Source organism: Panthera onca, chromosome X (genome assembly GCF_046562875.1).
Source record: "Panthera onca isolate mPanOnc1 chromosome X, mPanOnc1 haplotype 2, whole genome shotgun sequence".
Taxonomy (NCBI): Eukaryota; Metazoa; Chordata; class Mammalia; order Carnivora; family Felidae; genus Panthera; species Panthera onca.
The window spans coordinates 71,937,975-71,956,215 of record NC_138357.1 but is presented as its reverse complement, the minus strand read 5'-3'; the positions used below and the strand labels follow the sequence as shown (position 1 = coordinate 71,956,215).

The window sequence follows — 18,241 nt, the reverse complement described above, 5'->3', positions numbered from 1 at the left end:
AGGCTCTGTGCTGACAGCTTGGAGTCTGAAGCCTGCTTCAGATTCTTGTCTCCCTCTCTCTCTGCCCCTCCCTCACTCATACTCTGTCTCTCTCTTTTTCAAAAATTAATAAACATTAAAAAAAACAAACAATAAACTATTTAATTCAATTTCAGTTTAATTTATTCAGCCACAAACATTTTCTTGTCATGAACACCTACAGTCAAATAATCATCTCTCTCCTAATGTCTAATTTATGCTTTTGCCTCCAGAACTAATGCCAATTTATAAAAATTGGAACATGAGATCAAGCAAAGACACATGAACTGACATTAGAAATTTACTAGTCCCTTGTGATGAGAACTTTTGGGATCTACTCGCTTAGCAACTTCCAAATATACCATACAGTAGTGTTAACTACAGTCATGTTGTATGTAATACCCCCAGTATTTATTTACCTTATAATTGGAGGTTTGTGCATTTTGACCACGTTAGGCCATTATGATATACTTTATTTTTTTTTAATTTTTTTAACATTTATTTATTTTTGAGAGACAGAGTACGGACTGGGGAGGGGGAGAGAGAGAAGGAGACACAGAATCCAAAGCAGGGTCCAGGCTCTGAGCTGTCGGCACAGAGCCCAATGCGGGGCTCGAACCCACAAATCGTGAGATCATGGTCTGAGCTGAAGTCAGATGCTTAACTGACTGAGCCACTCAGGTGCCCCTATGATATACACATTAAACTTACACAGTGATGAATGTCAATTATATCTCAATAAAACTGAAAGAGAAAAAAAGAAATTTACCAGTTCCCTCTGCCAACAGCTCCTTTAAAAAGTTTATTTATGCTTGATCACACAAATAGTACACCAATATATCTGGATTATTTAAAAATGCAAACAGCTCACGGATTAGAAGATGTAATATTGTTAAGATGCCAACACTACCAAAGCGATCTACAGATGTAAATGTAATCCCTACTGAGGCGCCTGTGTGGCTCAGTCAGTTAAGGGCCCAACTCTTGATTTTGGCTCGGGTCATGATCTCACGGTTCTGATTTCTAGCCGGGCACGGGGCTCTGCACTGACAGCACAGAGACTGCTTGGGATTCTCTCTTTCCCTCTTCCTCTGTTCCTCCCCCGGCTCACATGTGCTCTCTATCTCAAAAATAAATAAACATTTAAAAAAAATAAATGTAATCAATCTCTATGAAAATCCCAATGATGTTTTTTTTTTGTTTTTTTGCAGAAATGGAAAACTCCGCCCTAAAATTCATATGGAATTACAAGGGACTCCAAAGAGCCAAAACAAACCTGAAACAGAAGAACAAAGCTGTAAGACTAGCAATTCCTGATTTCAAAATTTACAACAAAGGTAATCAAAACAGTGTGGTACTGGCATAAAGACAGATATATACACCAATGGAACAGAACAGAGTTCAGAAATAAAATGCCTCACATATAATCAAATGATTTTCAACAAGGGTGCTGAGACCATTCAGCGGAGGAAAGAACAGTCTTTTCAATAAATGATCTTGGGACAATTGGATATCTGTATGCAAAAGAATGAAATTGGACATTTATATTATACCATATACAAAAATGAACTGAAAATGGATCAAATGACCTAAACAGAATAAAGTATAAAACTCTTAGAAGAAAACACAGGGCTGGATGGCTTAGTTAGTTGAGCACCTGACTCAATTTTGGCTCAGATCATGATCTCACCGTTAGTGGGATCAAGCCCCAACATCAGGCTCTGTACTGACAGTGTGGAGCCTGTTTGGGATTCTCTCTCTCTTGCCCCCCTCTCTCTGCCCCTCCCATGCTTGTGCATGCTCTCTCTCTCTCTCTCTCTCCCTCTCTCAAAATAAATAAACATTAAAAAGAAGAAAATATAGGGGAAAATCTTCATAATACTGGATTTGGTAAGAATTTCTTGGATATGATACCAAAATCACAGGCAACAAAAGCAAAAATAGATAAACTGGACTACATTAAAATTTAAAACTTTTGTGTAACAAAGGATACAACAGAGTAAGATAAGCTATCTATGGAATGGGAGAAAAAATTTCAAATCATATCTGATATGGGATTAATATCCAGAATATGTAAAGAACTCCTAAAACTCAACAACAAAAAAAGCAAACAACCTGATTTAAAAAATGGTAAATAGGGGCGCCTGGGTGGCTTGGTCGGTTAAGCGTCCGATTTCGGCTCAGGTCATGATCTCACGGTCCATGAGTTCGAGCCCCGTGTCGGGCTCTGTGCTGACAGCTCGGAGCCTGGAGCCTGTTTCAGATTCTGTGTCTCCCTCTCTCTCTGCTCCTTCCCTGTTCATGCTCTGTCTCTCTCTGTCTCAAAAATAAATAACGTTAAAAAAAAAGATTAAAAAATGGTAAATAACTTGAAAAGGCATTTCTCCAAAAAAGACATACAAGTGGCAACAATCACATGAAAAGATAATCAATATCACAAACCATTAGTGAAATGCGAATCAAAATTACATTAAGATGCCACCTTACACCCATTAGGATAGGTGCTATCAAAAAAAATAAAAAATAACAAGTGTTGGTGAGGATGTAAAAATTGGACATCTTGTGCCACTGTTGGTGGGCATGTAAAATGACATAGCTATTATGGGAAAAAATATAGCAGTTCCTTAAAAAATTAAAAATAGAATTTCCATATTATCCAGTAATTCTGTTTTGGGGTATAAACCAGAAATAACTGAAAGCAGGGTCTCAAATAAATATTTGTATATCCATTTTCATAGCATTATTCACAATAGCCAAAAGATGGAAGTAACCTAAGTCTCATCAACAGCTAAATGGATAAATGAAATGTAGTATATACATACAATGGAATATTATGCAGGTTTTAAAAGGGAGGGAATTCTGACACACGCTACAAAATGGTTGAATTTTGAGAACATTATGCTAAGTGAAATACACCAGTCAGAAAAAGGCAAATATACTGTATAATTTCACTAATATAGGGTACTTATACTAGTCCTTCATAGAGACAGAAAGTAGATTAGTATATACAAGGGGCTTGGGGAAGGGGGACTCAGGAGTTATTGTTCAGTGGGCATAGAGGTTCGGTTTTGCAAGATGAAGAGAGTGCTCTGGAGATTGGTTGCAAAACAATGTGAATGTACTTAACAATAGTGAACTGGACACTTAAAAATGGTTAAGATGGTAAATTTTATGTTAGGTGTATTTTACAAAAATTTTTAAAAATTTAATAAAAAAGTACAAATAACAAAGATAAAGCTTACATTTCCTTGGACCCCTACCCTGTACCAGCCCCTTGCTAAGAGGTAGACACTTGTAAGATTAATAAGTACCTTCTTTGGGCCTTCCCTGGTACATTTATATGTCTGTACTTAAACATAGTTTTTACAATATATAAATGACATATTACATATACTTTGCTTTTTTTTCTCTCAATACCATGTCTTAGAGTTCATCACATATAGATTTACCTTATACTTTTTAATTCCCACATAGTATTTTTATAGTATAGAGATAACTTACTTTTCTAATCTATTCCTCTATTGATGGTATTCAGGATGTTTTCAATATTTCACTATTACAAGCAATGTTCCAGCAAATATCCTTGTAAACATGCGAGGTACCACATTTAAATACGAAGGAATAAAACTGCTGAGTATGAGCACTTTAAATTTTGATCCCGTCAATTTGTCCCCCAAAAGAATGGGTGCTGGAGAAGCTGGCAACTTGGAAATGTCAATCAGTGCATATAAAAATTTAAATTCCCACCAGCATCACCTAATATAATGAAACTTTGGTTTTGGCCAATTTGATTGTCAACCATCTCAAATCAGAAGGCTTTACCTAAAAGTTCTGCTTGGTTTTTATTTATTTAAATTTTTTTAGTTCTGCTTGATTTTTAAACTTTCACTATCCCTTTTCTCCTAGTAGTCTCCTTAACACCTAAAAAGAGGAAAAAGAAAAAAATTGATATCCAAGTATCAGAAGATAACTATATAGATATAAATCATGTAACATAGATTTCTTTTTTACATAGAAATCTATAGGAAAGAAAACCAGAACTCCCAATTTGGCTTTTCCTGTCATCAATTCTGGAGAAAAATAATTAAAAAACTATTAAAATCATTCTCCCCATGAAAAACCCAAATTTTCTTCAAACATTACAAATGAAGAATATTTAATGGCATGATACAAGATACTGTTCATAGAAAATGCATAAAGAGAGTCAGTCATGAAAGTAATGAAAGGTTACAAATATTGAGTATTTGTTCTATGCTAAGTAGTGCATTAAGCACCTTATACACCCTATCTTATTAAATTTTCATAGTAACACCATAAAGTGTGTTGCATCATACTCATTTTGCAGTTGAGGCTCAGAAATCCAGAAAATAGACACAAAAGCAGCATGCAGGATTTGCAGCCAAGTCTGTTTACCCCAGAGTTTTTCCCATTTTATTCTGACTTCCTGTGAAAATAATATTCAGGGTCACAATAACAATGGTGATAGATATGATTCGAAGGAAAATTATTTAACTCCCCTATTAAATGTTTTCAATAACTTAAGTTACCTATAAATCATTTTACTTGAGTCCTCTTCCGCCCATGAGATATCTGTACAAATGCTAAAGATGTGGTCAAAATAAATGCTGACAATTAGGATATAATAAAGTCATATGAACTGCTGCCAGGAATATGCTACCATATACAAACTCTCCATCTACAGAGTGAGGCAGACAGGGTGGGTCAGGCCTTCCACATTTCTTTAAGCCCTTTCACTCACCCAACCAAGCTGCTCAGGGCTTTGACAACTCAGAACTTAACAGCAAATCCAGGCTATTTGTTGCCTCTACCAGATCCACGCTTTCAGCAACTTCCCCTTCTCTCTACAGACTCAGCCCCTATCCACAGGCCTTGTCTCTTAGTGTCACCTCTTAGGAATCTGTTACCTGGGCATGATGTCCTCTCTAGCTTTCCCTGGAGCCCTCATCCCTTCAGGGATCTGAAGGAGAAGGAAAGGCTCCTCAACAACCCCTCCTGAAAGCCAATGGCCCTTTACTTTCTTTTTTTCTATGTGAATAAACCATTAGCTGTAAAGGAAAACGAGTATTTTACCAAAATATAATTGAAAGAAGAAACAATTGTTGGGGGGAAAAGATACAGTAAAGGAGAAAAAAACTAGAATGCATTATTATATTAGAATAAAAAAACCGAAAAACAAGATTTTGAGGCTGAAAAACTAGAGAAGCAATTCAGGTAATGGAATAAAAATGTAGATAAATACATATATAGAATCTTGAAAGAGGCACATTAAAAAGGACTTGGAAATGCTACTTTACAGAAATTACAGCCTTAGGGGTATATACCCATCAGTTATATGTTTATGTTTGGTAAGAATATATACATCAGTAAATGACACAGTGCAGAAAAGAGTACACATAGCAAAGCTGAGATTGCCTATTATTAGAAAGCCCTGCTTGCACACAAGAAACAACAGGTGTTGGCAAGGATGTGGAGAAAGGGGAACCCTCTTGCACTGTTGGTGGGCATGCAAAGTGGTGCAGCCACTCTGGAAAACAGTATGGAAGTTCCTCAAAAAGTTAAAAATAGAACTACCTTACGATCCAGCAATTGCACTACTAGGTATTTACCCAAAGAGTACAAAAATACAAATTCAAAGAGATACATGCACCCCAATGTTTACAGCAGCATTATCTACAATAGCCAAATTATGGAAACAGTCCAAGTGTTCATTGACTGATGAATGGATAAAGAAGAGGTGGTTTCACTCTTATGTGGATCCTGAGAAACTCAACAGAAACCCATGGGGGAGGGGAAGGAAAAAAAAAAAAAAGAGGTTAGAGTGGGAGAGAGCCAAAGCATAAGAGACTGTTAAAAACTGAGAACAAACTGAGGGTTGATGGGGGGTGGGAGGGAGGGCAGGGTGGGTGATGGGTATTGAGGAGGGCACCTTTTGGGATGAGCACTGGGTGTTGTATGGAAACCAATTTGACAGTAAATTTCATATATTAAAAAATAAAAATAAAAAAATTTAAATAAATAAATAAATAAATAAATAAAATACATAGTGACTACCTCAAAAAGTACAAAGCAAAAAAAAAAAAAGAAGAGGTGGTATATATATGCAATGGAATATTGCTCAGCCATAAAAAGAATGAAATCTTGCCATCTGCAACTATGTGGATGGAGCTAGAGTGTATTATGCTAAGCAAAATAAGTCAGTCAAAGACAAATACCATACGATTTCACTTGTATGTGGAGTTTATAAAACAAAACAAAAGATCATAGGGAAAAAAGGGAGAGGCAAAACCAAAAAACAGACACCTAACTATAGAGAATAAACTGATGGTTACCAGAAGGGGATGGGTAGGGTGAAATAGGTGATGGGGATTGAGGAGTGCACTTCTGATGAACACCAGGTGTTATATGTAAGTGTTGAAACACTAAATTATACACCCAAAATTAATATTGCATTGTATGCTACCTAACTGGAATTTAAATGAAAACTTAAAAAAAAAAGAAAGGCCTGCTGGCAAAGTTGGCCCTTGGCTGAGTTCCCTACACTGATATAAAACTTTCCCTTAACAATAAGGGTGACTCACTATGCCTGGACTGTGCAAACAAAATGGTTTATACTGAACATCTACTTCCCTTCTGGGTGTCTGGAATCTTGGTATGTGCTAGGGAGGGGTACTGTAAAGCCTTAGGGACTTAGTCTCTAATGAGCTGCCTGATAACGGTTCACACGTGTTGTCATACTCATTGCTAGAAGAATTAAGCATGTCCTGTGCAACTCTATTGGGAAGGAACTCTTGGAAGCTTGTTCCCAGTGTCCTTCAGACTTTGGTCCTAGTGCCTTTTAGCTTTACTTTTCCTGACTGTGCTTTGTAGCTTTTAGTTGTTAAGAAAGCTTTGCCATGGAGGCACCTGGGTGTCTCAGTCAGTTAAGCATTCAGCTTCAGCTCAGGTCATGATCTCGCAGTTCATGGGTTCAAGCCCCATCTCTGGCTCTGAGCTGACAGCTCAGAGCCTGGAGCCTGCTTCAGATTCTGTGTCTCCCTCTCTTTCTGCCCCTGCTCCATTCATACTCTGTTTCTGTCTCTCAAAAATATACATTAAAAAATATTCTTAAAAAAGAAAGCTTTGCCATGATTATTACTAGCAAAAAAGAAGATATAAACCTACATACACACACACACACACACACACACACACACACACACACACCTGCAAAGCACAAGAAGCAAAACCGGTTAGAACTAAAAGAAGAAATAAGTCCACAATTAGAGTTGGAGACTTCAACACTCCCTTTCAAAAATTCACAGAACTAAACAAAAACCAGTTAAGATACATACTCATCAACTAACAGGATCTGACATTTACAGTAGACATCATCAAACAGTAGCAGAATACACAATCTTTCCAAGTGTCCACAGAATATATACTGAAATAGACCATATTCTGGGCCATAAGACAAACCTTAAGAAGCTTAAGTTAAAACATACAGTATGTTCTCTGGTAACACAGATCAGATAGAAATCAGTACCAGAAAGATAACCGAGTTAAACTGAAAACAATATACCAAAATTTGTGGGGTGCAGATATAGCAGCACTGACAGGGAAGTTTTTTATCCTTAAAGGCTTACATTAGAAAAGAAAAAAAAGTCTCCCAATCAGTAAGGTAAGCTATCACTGTGAAGAAACTAGAAAAGGAAGAACAAATTAAACCTCTTAAAGTAAGCAGAAATAAGTAAATAATAAACATAAGAGCAGAAATCAATAAAATTAAAACAAAAAATAGAAAAATCAATAGATCTAAAAGCTAAAGTTGGTTCTTCAAAAAATGTATATTAACAAAAAGATACATGAAAAGATGCTTAACATCATTCATTATCAGAGAAATGCAAATCAAAACCACAATGAGATATCAGCTTACACTTGTCAGATGGCCAAAACAAAAAGACAAAAGTGTTAGTGAGGATGTTGATAAAAAGAAACCCTCATGCACTGTTGGTGGAAATGTAAACTGGTACAGCCACTGTGGAAAACAGTATTGAGATTTCTCAAAAACTTAAAAATAGAAATACCATATGATCCAATAATTCTACTACTGGGTATTTACTCAAAGAAAACAATAACAACTCCAGAAGATGCATCCCTGTTTTTATTGCAGCATATTTTACAATAGCCAAGTTATGGAAGCATCTTAAGTGTCCATAAACAGATGAATAGATTAATATATATGCAATGGAATATTAAGCAGCCATAAAAAAGAATGAGATTTTGCCATTTGCAACAACATAGATGGGCCTACAGGGTATTAAGTTAAGTGAAATAAGTCAAAGACAAATACTGTATGATTCTACATGTGGAATTTCAAAACAGAAAAAAATGAATAAATAAACAAAAGAGGGGTGGGTGAATGGGCAAAATGGGTGAAGGGGAATAGGAGATACAGGCTTCCAGTTGTGGGATAAAGTCATGGGAATAAAAGGAACAGCATCAATATAGTCAATGATATTGTAATAGTTTTGTATGCTGACAGATGGTAGCTACACTTGTGGTGAGCAAAGCATAATGTATAAAGATACTGAATCACTATGCTGTACACCTGAAACTAGTTTAACATTGTGTGTCAAATTTAAAAATGAAAAAAATATATATATATATTATATGAAATTGACAACCATCTAGCAAGACTGAGAAATAAAGAGACCAGATTCAAATTACTAGTATCAGGAATGAAGCAGGGGATATTATTACAGACCTTCCATACATCAAAAGGACAAGAGGATACTATGAGCAATTCCACATACATAAATTTAATAAGTTTGATGAAATGGACCAATTCCTCCCAAAGCAACAAAACTAACACAATTCACCAGTGAAATATAAAATATATAATTTGAATAACAACATATTTATAAAATATATAAAATTGAATAACTACAACTATTAAGGAAATTGAATTTGTAATTTAAAAACTCCTGTAAAAGGGCCGCCTGGATGGCGCAGTCAGTTAGGCATCTAACTTTGGCTCCGGTCATGATTTCACAGTTTGTGGGTTTGAGCCCCACACTGGGCTCTCTGCTGTCAGTGTGGAGCCTGCTTGGGATCTTCTGTCCACCCTGCTCTCTGCCCCTCCCCTACATGTGCTCTCTCTCTCTCTCTCAAAAATAAATAAACATAAAAAAAATAAAAATAAAAACTCTTGAAAAAAATAAAAAATAAATAAAAACTCCCGAAAAAGATGTTTCAGAACAAAACAGTTTCACTGAGGAATTCTACCAAATATTTAAAAAAGAATTAACAAAAATTCTATAAAATATCTTCCAGACCTAATAGAGAAGCAAACACTTCCCAATTCATTTCATCAAGACAATATTATCCTGGTAACAAAGTCAGACAAAGGCAGTACAAAATCAGAAACTATAGACCAATTTCCCTCACAAATACAGATGCAAAGATCCTTAACAAATATTAACAAGTAGGAAAAAGCAATACATTCAAAGAAGTAACACCATGACCAAGAGGGTTTATTTCAGGAATGTAAGACTGATTAGCATTTGAAAAATAATCATTGCAATTTACCATATTAACACAGTAAGGAAGAAAGATCACATGCTCATATCAACTTATACATAAACAGGATTTGACAAAACTCAATACCAATTCGTGATTTTAAAAAACTATCATCTCGAAAAGGTGAAAATAGAAGGCCACTTTCTCAACTTGATAAAGAACATCTACAATAAATCTACAGCTCTCCTCATACTGAAAACACACCCAACTACAGCAAAATATACCTTATTCTCAAGTACACACTGAACATTTGCCAAAATAGATTATCCTCTGGGCTATAATACAAGTCTCAGTGTATTCAAAAAAATTCAAATCATACAAAGTATATTCTCTGGACACATAGAATTAAATTAGGAATCAATTAACAGAAAGATCTTTAGGAAAATGCTCAGATATTTGGAAACTAGCACACTTCTAAATAGCCCATGGGCTAAATAAGAAAATCAAAAGGGAAATTTGACGGTATTTTGAATTGAGTAAAGATGAAAAAACAACATTTAAAATTTGTGGGATGTTGCTAAAAGGTGATACTTCATGGAAAATTAATAGTAGTAAATTCTTACCAAAAAAAAGAGAAAGTTCTCAAATCAATCATATCATCATCTATCTTAAAGAATTCTAAGAACAAGAGCAAATATAACCCAAAGTAAGCACAATAAAGAAATAAATAAACTTCAAAGCGGAAATCAGTGAAATGAATAACTATTTCCTTGAGATCAATAAAATTGGAAAATCTCTAGCCAGACTAATCAAAACAAATGAGAGAATATACAAATTACCAATAACAAAAACAAGAGGGTTGACATCACTATAGACATTTACAAATGTTAAAAAAAAAAGTTAACAAGGGAATATTATAAAGAACTATCTGCCAATATATTTGACATCTCCAGTGAAACAAATTCCTTAAAAGACTCAAATTATGAAATCTCACTCAAGAAGAAATCAGTAACATGAATAACACTATATCTATTAAAGAAATTGTGTATGTAGTGAAAAACCTTGCCACCAAAGAGACTTCCAGGCCCCAAATTTCTCTATTTAATTCTACCAAATCCTTAAGGAAGAAATAATATTAATTTATTTCAGAAAATTGACAGGGAGGTTGTACTTGTCAACTTATTCTATGAGGCCAGCATTAACCCTGATACAAAAACCAGATACATAAATTATAAAAAAATAAAACTACTAATCAATATCTGTCATCAACATACATGCAAAAATTCTAAACAAAATTTTGCCAAATCAAATCCAACAATATATAGTGCTCACTTCGGCAGCACATATACAAATTCAACAATATATAAAGTATAATATATCATAACAAAGTGGGGTTTATTCCAAGAATGAACATACAAAAATTAAGTCAAATGGATCATAGACTTAAATGTAAAACCTAGAGCCAAAAACACTTCTGACAGAAAACATAAGAGAAATTATTTGTGACCTGGGTTAATCAAAGATTTCTTTGATAGGACACCAAAGCCTCCATACGAGAGAAAATTGATAAACTAGACTTCATCAAACTAAAAACTTCTGTTCTTCAAAAAAGTCTATTAAGAGAATACAAATCCAAACCACAGGCAGAAAATATTTGGAAATCATATATCTAATAAGAGATTGGTTACAGAATAAAGAACTCTCTAACTCAATATTGAGAAAACAACCCAAATTTTTACATGGGCAAAAGACCTGAACAGACACTTCACAAAAAAAGGGTGCACAGATGACAAGCATATGAAAAGATGATCAACACTATTAGTTATTACAAAAATGCAAACTCGAGCCACAATGAGATGTCATTCTGTATTTACTGAAATTAAAAACGCTGAACATTCTATGTGTGGGCCAGGATGTGGAGGAACTGACACTTTTCATACGTTGCTGGTGGGAATGTGAATTGTTACAGCTACTTTTGAAAAGAGCCTAAAAGTTTCTTAAAAAGTTAAACATACACTTACCATCCAATCCAGCCATTTCACTTCTAGGTATTTACTAAGGAAAAGTATATACCCATATAAAAACGTGTATGAATATTCATAGCAATTTTATTTGTAACAGACCTGAACTGAAAATAACCAAAATGTTTTCATCAGCAAATGAATGGATAAACAAATTGCTATATATCCATACAACAGATTACTACTCATCAACAGAAAGGAAAGAACTATTGATAGACATAGTAACATGGATGGATCTAAGGTAATTATGGTGAGTTAAAGAAGCCTGACTAAAAGGAATAAATACTCTGATTCCATTTATACAAAATTCTGGAAAATACAAACTAATCTATAGTGACATAAGTGATCAATAAATGATCCAATGGTTGCCTGGTAAAGAGGTGGTGGCAGGGGGAAGAGGCATTATAAAAGGTCACAAGGTGGGCGCCTGGGTGGCTCAGTCGGTTAAGCGTCCGACTTCGGCTTGGGTCATGATCCTGCGGTTTGTGAGTTCGAGCCCCCCATTGGGCTCTGTGCTGACAGCTCGGAGCCTGGAGCCTGCTTCAGATTCTGTGTTTTCCTCTCTCTCTGCCCCTCCTCTGCTCATACTCTGTCTCTCTCTCTGTCTCTCAATAATAAATAAATGTTAAAAAAATTTTTTTAAAAAGTTCACATGGAACCACTTGGGGGTGATAACTATGTTCATTATCCTGATTGTGATGATGAGTTCATAACTGTGCATGCATGTATGTATGTAAATACACACATATGTATATCCATGCATGTGTGTATATACACACGTGAAAACATATTCATCCTATGTATACAAAAATGTATGTATATACAAATGTGTGTCTATACATGAATATATAGTACATATCATTTATATATGTCAATATTTATTGAATTGTGCACTTATTTTAAATATATGCTGTGAATTATATGTCAATTACACCTCAATAAAGCTGTTGTTTAAAAAATAAGAAAATAAAGGATATTCAGCATTAATTTTTAAATTTTTTTTATTTTTGATAGACAAAACACAAGTGGGGGAGGGGCAGAGAGAGAAGGAGACACAGAATCCGAAGCAGGCTCCAGGCTCCGAGCTGTCAGCACAGCCCCGACACGGAGCTGGAACTCACAAACCGCAAGATCAGGACCTGAGCTCAAGTCGGACGCTTAACCCACTGAGCCACCCAGGTGCTCCAGTATTACTTTGCATAATTGCTAGAAGTGGATGGGAAGGCCAGCTAGAACTGTCATTACAAACTCACTGCCACCTTGCACAGAGAACCCTGAAGATTGCTCTAAAAATACTGTTACATTTCTAAGGAATGCTCTACTTATTTACAGATAATATCAAGATCTCTGCTCCCTGGAGTTAGTTTCACACACAAAAAAAGGATATGTAAGCCAAATATAATGAACTGTGAGAATTTGCTATGTGTTAGAAATATAGGATATAACTGATTCCTTAAAGTATTAGGAACTACAAATTGTTATAATGCTAGTAGGTATATAGACATCACTGATCTTCTGGTTTAATAGTAACAATAATTTTCCATTTAAGGGTATAAATAATCTACATATAGAAAGTAAACTTTTCATTGAACACTAATTTTAGGCTACACCTGAAGAACCTGGCTTTGGCTGCAATTATTTGCTTTGCAGTTGAAAAAACCCACTTAGCAATCTAGTTGATCTGGCATTACAGTGTCCCCCCAACCTGTAGCTCTGCCATATGTAACCTTTAAAGATATGTATCCAGTATAGTATTTTTTTGTCTGTGTGTTATGTGACCATCCTATTTATGATTGTTAGGCTTTAGCTCACAGACCAGCAGCTAACTGAGAATCCTGCAACCACAATTTAGAGCTAGAAAGAACCCTAACGTTTATTTATTCCAACGTCCTCTAACCCCTCATTAACAGAAGCACTAGAGGCTTTGGTTTTCTACTGCTGCTGTAACATATTATGACAAATTTAGCAGCTTAAATCACCCGTTTATTATTTCACAACTCTGTAGGTCAGAAATCTAGGCAGGCTCACCCGGGAATTGTGCTTAGAGTCTCACAAGGCCAAGTCAAGGTATTGGCTGGCCTGGGCTCTTATCTGGGGGGCTCTAGAGGAGAATCTGCTTCTAGGCTTATTCGGGTATTGGCAAAAAATCAGTTCTGTAAGGTTCTGGGGACTGAGTCTCATTTTCTTGCTGGCCTTCAACTGGGATTTGTTCTCAGCCCCTCGAGGCCACTTGAATTCCTTTTGAACACTGTGCTTTGAATGTATCTGACTTCACCTTCTGCATACCTCTTCTGCTTTTAAGGGCTCATGTGATTATACTGGGCACACCCAGATAATCCAGGATAATATCCCTATTTTATATTCAACTGATTAATAGCTTTATATGCATAATTCCTTTTGCCTTGTAAGGTAACAAATTAAGAATCCCAAGAATTAGGTTATGGATGGGCCTTAGGGGCCCATTATTGTGCTTTTCAAAGGCCCTGAGAAACTAAATGATGCGTCTGAAGTCATTCAGTTAGTAGCAGGGACTCATTCCAATACACTACACGTTGTCTCTTGCTGACATATAATCATTGCTCATGCTAAATAGCATTTTAGTAATCATCAGTTCAATGCTTGTAAATGGGCTCACTGTTAGTAAAAGTGTCCTGTAATTTACTCTTATGCACAACTCACAAGTGATGCTCATAAAACTGCTTAACAAGCTAAATGTAGCATCTCAATCATGTCCAGTACTACTAGCCTTATATAAAATGGTAAACATGAATTCTATTCTGGAGACACATGGCTCAACTTGAAATAAAGTATTAGCTCCAATAATTCTTCAAAATTAATAATAGCCAAAATCTATCGAATGCTTACTATGTCCCATGAATATTACATGAATTACTGTACTTAATCCTCAGACATATAGGTATGTTCCTTCTATACACAATTTGTTCAAGGATTTTTTTTATCATGAAAGGATATGGTAACTTGTCAAACACTTTTTCTGCATCTAGGGAAAATCATGATTTTTTAAATTTATATGCAGTTGAGATACAATATTGTATTAGTTTCAGATGTACAATATAGTGATTATATACATTACAAAGTGATCACCATGCTAAATCTAGCTACCATCTGTCACTATATAATGTACTACATATCATTAACTGTATTCCCTATGCTGAATATTGTATCCCTGAGTCTTATTTATTTTATAACTAGAAGTTTGTATATATTTTTTTTGAAGTTTGTATATTTTAAACTCCACCTATTTTCCCCATTCCTCACATAAAAAATCATGATTTTTATCTTTCATTCTATTAGTGTACTGTATCACATTTACTGTTTTGCATATATTGAACCATCCCTGCATCCCAGGGATAAATCCCACTTGGTCATGCTGTTTAGCCATTTTAATGTGTGTTGATTTCAGTTTGCTAATATTTTATTGAGAATGTTTACATATATATTAAGACTATAGGTCTATAGTTTTCTTGTATCTGGCTTTGTTATCAGGGTAATGCTGGCCTAGTAAAATGAGTTTTGAAGTGTTCCCTCTTTTCATTTTTTTGTCTTTTTTTTTGTTAATGTGATGTATCACGTTGATCGATTTGCGAATGTTGAACCAGCCCTGCATCCCAGGAATGAATCCCACTTGATCATGGTGAATAATTCTTTTTATATGCTGTTGAATTCGATTTGCTAGTATCTTATTAAGAATTTTTGCATCCATATTCATCAGGGATATTGGCCTGTAGTTCTCTTTTTTTACTGGGTCTCTGTCTGGTTTAGGAATCAAAGTAATACTGGCTTCATAGAATGAGTCTGGAAGTTTTCCTTCCCTTTCTATTTCTTGGAATAGCTTGAGAAGGATAGGTATTATCTCTGCTTTAAATGTCTGGTAGAACTCCCCTGGGAAGCCATCTGGTCCTGGACTCTTGTTTGTTGGGAGATTTTTGATAACCGATTCAATTTCTTCGCTGGTTATGGGTCTGTTCAAGCTTTCTATTTCCTCCTGATTGAGTTTTGGAAGAGTGTGGGTGTTTAGAAATTTGTCCATTTCTTCCAGGTTGTCCAATTTGCTGGCATATAATTTTTCATAGTATTCCCTGATAATTGTTTGTATCTCTGAGGGATTGGTTGTAATCATTCCATTTTCATTCATGATTTTATCTATTTGGGTCATCTCCCTTTTCTTTTTGAGAAGCCTGGCTAGAGGTTTGTCAATTTTGTTTATTTTTTCAAAAAACCAACTCTTGGTTTCGTTGATCTGCTCTACAGTTTTTTTAGATTCTATATTGTTTATTTCTGCTCTGATCTTTATTATTTCTCTTCTTCTGCTGGGTTTAGGCTGCCTTTGCTGTTCTGCTTCTATTTCCTTTAGGTGTGCTGTTAGATTTTGTATTTGGGATTTTTCTTGTTTCTTGAGATAGGCCTGGATTGCAATGTATTTTCCTCTCAGGACTGCCTTCGCTGCATCCCAAAGCGTTTGGATTGTTGTATTTTCATTTTCGTTTGTTTCCATGTATATTTTAATTTCTTCTCTAATTGCCTGGTTGACCCACTCATTCGTTAGTAGGGTGTTCTTTAACCTCCATGCTTTTGGAGGTTTTCCAGACTTTTTCCTGTGGTTGATTTCAAGCTTCATAGCATTGTGGTCTGAAAGTATGCATGGTATAATTTCAATTCTTGTAAACTTATGAAGGGCTGTTTTGTGACCCAGTATATGATCTATCTTGGAGAATGTTCCATGTGCACTCGAGAAGAAAGTATATTCTGTTGCTTTGGGATGCAGAGTTCTAAATATATCTGTCAAGTCCATCTGATCCAATGTATCATTCAGGGCCCTTGTTTCTTTATTGACTGTGTGTCTAGATGATCTATCCATTTCTGTAAGTGGGGTGTTAAAGTCCCCTGCAATGACCACATTCTTATCAATAAGGTTGCTTATGTTTATGAGTAATTGTTTTATATATCTGGGGGCTCGGGTATTTGGCGCATAGACATTTATAATAGTTAGCTCTTCCTGGTGGATAGACCCTGTGATTATTATATAATGCCCTTCTTCATCTCTTGTTACAGCCTTTAATTTAAAGTCTAGTTTGTCTGATATAAGTATGGCTACTCCAGCTTTCTTTTGGCTTCCAGGAGCATGATAAATAGTTCTCCATCCCCTCACTCTCAATCTAAAGGTGTCCTCAGATCTAAAATGAGTCTCTTGTAGACAGCAAATAGATGGGTCTTGCTTTTTTATCCATTCTGATACCCTATGTCTTTTAGTTGGCGCATTTAATCCATTTACATTCAGTGTTATTATAGAAAGATATGGGTTTAGAGTCATTGTGATGTCTGTATGTTTTATGCTTGTAGTGATGTCTCTGGTACTTTGTCTCACAGGATCCCCCTTAGGATCTCTTGTAGGGCTGGTTTCGTGGTGACAAATTCCTTCAGTTTTTGTTTGTTTGGGAAGACCTTTATCTCTCCTTCTATTCTAAATGACAGACTTGCTGGATAAAGGATTCTCGGCTGCATATTTTTTCTGTTTAGCACACTGTAGATATCGTGCCAAGCCTTTCTGGCCTGCCAAGTTTCAAAGGAGAGATCAGTCACGAGTCTTATAGGTCTCCCTTTATATGTGAGGGCACGTTTATCCCTTGCTGCTTTCAGAATTTTCTCTTTATCCTTGTATTTTGCCAGTTTCACTATGATATGTCGTGCAGAAGATCGATTCAAGTTACGTCTGAAGGGAGTTCTCTGTGCCTCTTGGATTTCAATGCCTTTTTCCTTCCCCAGTTCAGGGAAGTTCTCAGCTATAATTTGTTCAAGTACCCCTTCAGCACCTTTCCCTCTCTCTTCCTCCTCTGGGATACCAATTATGCGTATATTATTTTTTTTTAGTGTATCACTTAGTTCTCTAATTTTCCCCTCATACTCCTGGATTTTTTTATCTCTCTTTCTTTCAGCTTCCTCTTTCTCCATAACTTTATCTTCTAGTTCACCTATTCTCTCCTCTGCCTCTTCAAGCCGAGCCATCGTGGATTCCATTTTGTTTTGCATTTCGTTTAAAGCGTTTTTCAACTCCTCGTGACTGTTCCTTAGTCCCTCGATCTTTGTGGCAAGAGATTCTCTGCTGTCCTGTATACTGTTTTCAAGCCCAGCGATTCATTTTATGACTATTATTCTAAATTCACTTTCTGTTATATTATTTAAATCCTTTTTGATCAGTTCATTAGCTGTTGTTATTTCCTGGAGATTCTTCTGAGGGGAATTCTTCCGTTTGGTCATTTTGGAGAGTCCCTTGCGTGGTGAGGACCTGCAGTGCACTTCCCCTGTGCTGTGGTGTATAACTGGAGTTAGTGGGCGGGGCCGCAGTCCGACCCGATGTCTGCCCCCAGCCCACTGCTGGGGCCACAGTCAGACTGGTGTGTGCCTTCTCTTCCCCTCTCCTAGGGGCGGGATTCACTGTGGGGTGGCATGTCCCGTCTGGGCTACTTGCACACTGCCAGGCTTGTGTTGCTGGGGATCTGGCGTATTAGCTGGGGTGGGTAGGCAAGGTGCACGGGGGGTGGAGGGGCAGGCTTAGCTCGCTTCTCCTTAGGTGATCCACTCCAGGAGGAGCCCTGTGGCAGCGGGAGGGAGTCAGATCCGCTGCCGGAGGTTTGGCTCCGCAGAAGCACAGAGTTGGGTGTTTG

General features: G+C 36.3%; 1 protein-coding gene across 1 annotated transcript in view; it reads right to left on the bottom strand.

Annotated features, from left to right (window-relative positions):
- The window catches only part of TEX11 (testis expressed 11), a 252,528-nt gene that overhangs the window by 131,329 nt on the left and 102,958 nt on the right, over positions 1-18,241 (bottom strand). The window lies entirely within an intron of this gene.